Source organism: Notolabrus celidotus, chromosome 15 (genome assembly GCF_009762535.1).
Source record: "Notolabrus celidotus isolate fNotCel1 chromosome 15, fNotCel1.pri, whole genome shotgun sequence".
Classification (NCBI taxonomy): domain Eukaryota; kingdom Metazoa; phylum Chordata; class Actinopteri; order Labriformes; family Labridae; genus Notolabrus; species Notolabrus celidotus.
The window spans coordinates 33203757-33210217 of record NC_048286.1 but is presented as its reverse complement, the minus strand read 5'-3'; positions in this window follow the sequence as shown (position 1 = coordinate 33210217).

Below are 6461 nucleotides of genomic sequence, written 5' to 3'. Positions count from 1 at the left end.
AAACTGAGTTAAAGGTTGAAGGGTTTGAGCGAAGTTCATTTTCCATGAGTGGGATCATGGAGGGGGGGGGGGGGGGGGGGGGGGGGTTGTGGCTCTACATCATTATTTTTAAACATGCACTCAAAGCACAGAGAGGAGCCTGCATCCAGCTGGCAGCACCTACAACCCAAGTTACTGAGTGCTTCACATCGTCACTTACAAGGGACTTCCACCAGATCCAAGTCCGGTCCGGTACCGAGCAGGACCGCTGGACAGCTGGAGTCATGTGACCGAGGGTTTTCCTACGGTAATCACTGAATCAAGGATTCTCCTCCTCCTCCTCTCCTCATCCATGTTGTCTTTCTGGTCCTCTGAAAACCTCTGACCTGTTGACTCCATCATGACGGTTTGTTGTTGTAGTTAAGTGAAATACGATCTGGTGATAACACAGAGTGTTTTATTCTGAAAATGAACCGGATATTTTCATTTTGTTTTGGTGAAACCTGACTTCCTGTCCCGCTCCATCTGCTCTGTTGAGATTGATGCGTCGTGCTCCGGCATCCGGCAAACATAGAAGTCTTGTGTATCTGATCCAGAGGGCTCTGACCTGCCGGATCATATACGCAGCCGGAACCGTCGGAGTGGATCCAGTGGAAGTTAACACATTGACTAGAATAGAAACCTATCAGATCTGGTGCCGTGACGGATCAGAGACAGATCTGGTGAAATTTGTCCGTTACTGTTGTTGGTTATGAAACAGGGATGTGATTCTTCTGGAGCTTGTTTTCAGTTCCCCCTCAACGTGCCGCTAACGTTATCTTTCCGTTAGCCGACAGATAACCACTCAGACGTGTTTCAACAGTAAAGGACGAGGACGCTTTGATGGGCGCCAAAAGGTCTACAGCATATACCAACAAACTGGCAGTTTATTATATCACACGGTTAGCTACAGACGTTAGCTTCTTTTTATTAGTTGACAAACACGGACCACATTGGAGAGGCTAGATGAGGATAAATTTAACACGGCATGACTGGAGGAAAAGTGCACAGAACACAACAAAAACGACGGCGCAGGCTAACCCGATGCAAGTAGGATTTGACACCCCGAAGATAATCCACTCTGCCCCATTCATCCCGCTGTACCAGCCTGTATTGGTTTCATGTATGTACTGGTAAGGGACGATCACTATCTCTTACCCTCAATCAACTCCTAGTAGAAGTTCAAAATGTCCCCACTTTCCAATACTGTCCCCACTGTGATCACAATCACATATTGGTCCTCACAAACACTGAAATACAAGAGTGTCCACACACACACACACATACATACTTGCCTACCTCACCAAGAGAGGACAAAGTGTATCGGACACACATGTCCTGTCCACACTTGTTTATGTTGTTAAGAGGTCATTGCATCAACCTGTATCCATTCTCATCGACTTACCATAACTTTATTATGTCACCACCAAAAACTATGGTAACACTTTATATTAACTACACACTTTTAAGCATTAATTAAGCATTAATTAATACTTAACTCATCATCTGTAAAGCATTGTTCATACATTAATACTCATTTATATATCATGTACAAACACAGTTATAAATGTTTTATTATTCATGAATATGACTCTCTATAATGTGTTAACTAACTCTTTGTTCATACTTTATAAATGATGGATTCACCAATTACAAATGAGCTATTATGGTCATTATAAAGCAGTTATAAGCACATTTACAGGTTATGATTTTAACATTCAGTAAGGTTTAGTGAACACCTTATTACATAGCAAATTATGATTAATCAAGGTAGTCACAAAGGACTTATAAGCTGCTTGTTCATGGTTTTGTGAGCTGATCTAAAGTGAGGACTTTTTATGCTTTACAAAGAATTCATTAATGAGATTTAAGACCAGCAGCACCTGAAAACACAGAAGTCACAGATACTGATTCAGCAGAATAAGGAAACAGACACAACACGTGGACTTAAACTCGTATTTATTAAAAGGAAACAACCTCTGTATAAAACCACGTTTATCAAAATAACTCTTCATATGAACTTAAAATACTCTGCAACTGAACAAGAAATCTCTCAAACTTAAAGTGCTCACAGTGGAAAAAACTCAAATCAAATATGACAAATCAAATATATGAAAGGACACAGTAACATTTAAACGCTGGCTGTATGAAACCATTTGTAAACACAAGTTAAAATGCAGCTGCAAAACTGAACAATAGCTTGACTTCTGTGTTTTAAGGTGCTGCTGGTCTTAAATCTCATTAATGAATGCTTAGTAAATGATAAAAAGTCCTCACTTTTGATCGGCTCACAAAACCTTGAACAAGCAGCTTATAAGTCCTTTATGACTACCTTAATTAATCATAATTTGCTATGTAATAAGGTGTTCACTAACCCTTACTAAATGTTAAAATCATAACCTGTAAATGTGTTTATAACTGCTTTATAATTACCATAATACAGGGGTGTCCAAACTTTTTCAAAGAGGGCCACATTTTGATGTCAGAATACCTCAGGGCCAGTGGCTCCTACTGAGACTTAAGAATCCTAAAAGTTTTATATGAAATCTCTTTAATAACAATTATTTTACATTTTCTCTCAATAAATCAGTAACTAGGTAGTCCTCAGTTCTCCACAAGCCACGTAAACATTAGCAAACTTTATCTTCCTCTGGAGGAAAATGGTCGGGCAATGTGGGAAAAATATTGTCTCATTATTTTTCCTATGGCAGGATCACGATCTGGATTTCATCACACTTCTTTTTTCATGTTGTTTTTAAGACTTTTCTGACCAGCAGACAACAATTTAAGAACTAAATAATTATTTTCCTGCATTCTGAACATTTTTTTAAGCACCAAGTTTTTCCCTTTTCTGCACAATTTCATAATTTTGATCTTGTCTTGTGTCCTCTTTTGTGACCTCTGAACTTTTATTGATATTTTCACATCATGATAAAAACATTCATTTGAAAACCTGTCAGCTTTAAGAGTTCTTGTGTTTCTTCTTTATTGCCGTCTTGCAGAATCCCCAGAGCTTTGGCTTTGGACAGGTCGTCCATATGAAGCTGTTTGAGACGTTTCTGGATTGACTTTAGTTTTGTTTGTGCTTGAAAGAAACTACAAATGCACAGATGATTCAGAAGGTGATTAATCTCTGTGCTATAAATAACACGTTTTAAGATGGAAGCTTGGGGCCATAAATAAATGGACATTGGGCCGCGATTGGCCCCCGGGCCGTACTTTGGACACCCCTGCCATAATAGCTCATTTGTATTTGGTGAATCCATCATTTATAAAGTATGAACAAAGAGTTAGTTAACACATTATAGAGAGTCATATTCATGAATAATAAAACATTTATAACTGTGTTTGTTCATGATATATAAATGAGTATTAATGTATGAACAATGCTTTACAGATGATGAGTTAAGTATTAATTAATGCTTAATTAATGCTTAAAAGTGTGTAGTTAATATAAAGTGTTACCAAAACGAAAACTCTTATTCATCCCCGAACTTCACCAAAAGATGACTTTTATCCCAAGTATTGAACGCTTTACCCTGAGAGGACTTGCTTTTTGTTCCTGTGTGAGCATATTTATCTCCCACGTCATGTCACTCCTGATAAATGTGACACTAAATCCATTTAATAACACTCTCTAGTTCCTTTTCTGAAGAGTTAAGTCTCCATTTAACTTTACTTTGTGTTTGTTTTGTTTTTTAAAGTCGTATTCTGTTGTTGAAGTGATACACATCTGATATAAGTCTCATGTTTAGGTGTGATGTATGCTTTCCCTCATGCATCTCAAACAATGTTGTGACTGTGAGTGTCTGAGGCTCAGGAGTGAAGGCATGCTGCCACCTAGAGGGAGACTGTCTGCATTACAAGAGCTCACACTCATGGTTCTGTCCTTCCATTCTCCTCTTTATTTCTTCTTCCACCTTATTATTAATATTTGATCTCAGTAATCACAGCGTGTTTTATTTTACAGCTAAATGTTTTTCATGTTAGTTTGTCTCTTTGTGTTTATTTAAGGAAAGGTTTTCTGGGGTAAGGAGTGTAAAAGAGGATTATTGAAAGGTGTTAAAAAGGATGTATTCTATATTGGTCAAGAATATTTTTATCACTGTGAATAAATGATCCTATTTGTGTTATTTTTTTTGTGTCTTTACATCTGAGTGAGAACTCTAAGGTCATTAACAATATATTCAAGTTTAAGCTCTATTTTATGCCTACAGAAGAAGATTACCACTGGAAAAAAAGGTGCAATATTTTTTTATGTATTGTAAAAACTTATATATTCAGAATTCTGACTTTGATCTCAGGATTCTGACTTTAATCTCAGAGATGACATTAGTCTCAGAATTCTTAATTTAATCTCAGAATTTTGACTTTAATCTGAGAATTCTTATTTAATCTCAGGATTCTGACTTTATCTCAGAAATCTGAATTTTGATCTTAGATATTACTTTAATCTCAGAAATCTGATTTTTTTTCCCCAAAATTCTTAATTTAATCTCATAATTTTGATTTTAGTCTCAGAACTCTATTTTTAATCTCAGAATTCTAAACTAAATCTCAGAATTTTTACTTTTATCTCAGAATTTTTACTTTAATTTCAGAATTTTTACTTTAATTTCAGATTACTTTAATCCCAGAATTTTTACTTTAATCTCAGACTTATTAATTTAATCAAATATTTCAGACTTTAATCTCAGAACTCTATTTTTAATCTCAGAATTCTTAACTAAAATTTAGAATTTTGACTTTAGTCTCAGAATTTTGACTTTAATCTCAGAATTTTGACTTTAATCTCAGAATTCTTAATTTAATCTCAGGATTCTTAATTAAATCTGACAATTTTTACTTTGCGTCCAAGAATTCTGACTGAGTCAGAATTCAGACCATAATCTCAGAATTTTGACTTTAATCTCAGAATTCTTATTTAATCTCAGGATTCTGACTTTATCTCAGAAATCTGAATTTTGATCTCAGATATTACTTTAATCTCAGAAATCTGATTTATTTTCCCAAAATTCTTAATTTAATCTCATAATTTTGATTTTTGTCTCAGAACTCTATTTTTAATCTCAGAATTCTAAACTAAATCTCAGAATTTTTACTTTAATCTCAGAATTTTTACTTTAATTTCAGATTACTTTAATCCCAGAATTTTTACTTTAATCTCAGAATTATTAATTTAATCAAATATTTCAGACTTTAATCTCAGAACTCTATTTTTAATCTCAGAATTCGTAACTATAATTCAGAATTTTCACTTTAGTCTCAGAATTTTGACTTTAATCTCTGGATTCTTAATTTAATCTCAGCTATGACTTAAATTTCAGAATTCTTAATTTAATCTCAGATACGACTTTAATCTCTGGATTCTTAATTTAACCTCAGAATTTTTATTTGTGTCCAAGAATTCTCACTGAGTCAGAATTCAGACCATAATCTCAGAATTTTGACTTTAATCTCAGAATTTTACTTTAATTTCAGATTACTTTAATCCCAGAATTTTTACTTTAATCTCAGAATTATTAATTTAATCAAATATTTCAGACTTTAATCTCAGAACTCTATTTTTAATCTCAGAATTCTTAACTAAAATTCAGAATTTTGACTTTAGTCTCAGAATTTTGACTTTAATCTCAGAATTCTTAATTTAATCTGACAATTTTTATTTTGTGTCCAAGAATTCTGACTGAGTCAGAATTCAGACCATAATCTCAGAATTTTGACTTTAATCTCTGGATTCTTAATTTAATCTCAGCTATGACTTTAATCTCTGGATTCTTAATTTAATCTCAGCTATGACTTAAATTTCAGAATTCTTAATTTAATCTCAGATACGACTTTAATCTCTGGATTCTTAATTTAACCTCAGAATTTTTTATTTGTGTCCAAGAATTCTCACTGAGTCAGAATTCAGACCATAATCTCAGAATTTTGACTTTAATCTCAGAATTTTTACTTTAATTTCAGATTACTTTAATCCCAGAAGTTTTACTTTAATCTCAGAATTATTAATTTAATCAAATATTTCAGACTTTAATCTCAGAACTCTATTTTTAATCTCAGAATTCTTAACTAAAATTCAGAATTTTGACTTTAGTCTCAGAATTTTGACTTTAATCTCAGAATTCTTAATTTAATCTGACAATTTTTATTTTGTGTCCAAGAATTCTGACTGAGTCAGAATTCAGACCATAATCTCAGAATTTTGACTTTAATCTCTGGATTCTTAATTTAATCTCAGCTATGACTTAAATTTTAGAATTCTTAATTTAATCTCAGATATGACTTTAATCTCTGGATTCTTAATTTAACCTCAGAATTTTTAATTTGTGTCCAAGAATTCTCACTGAGTCAGAATTCAGACCATAATCTCAGAATTTTGACTTTAATCTCAGAATTTTGACTTTGATCTAAGAAATTTGACTGTAATCTAATAATTCTGA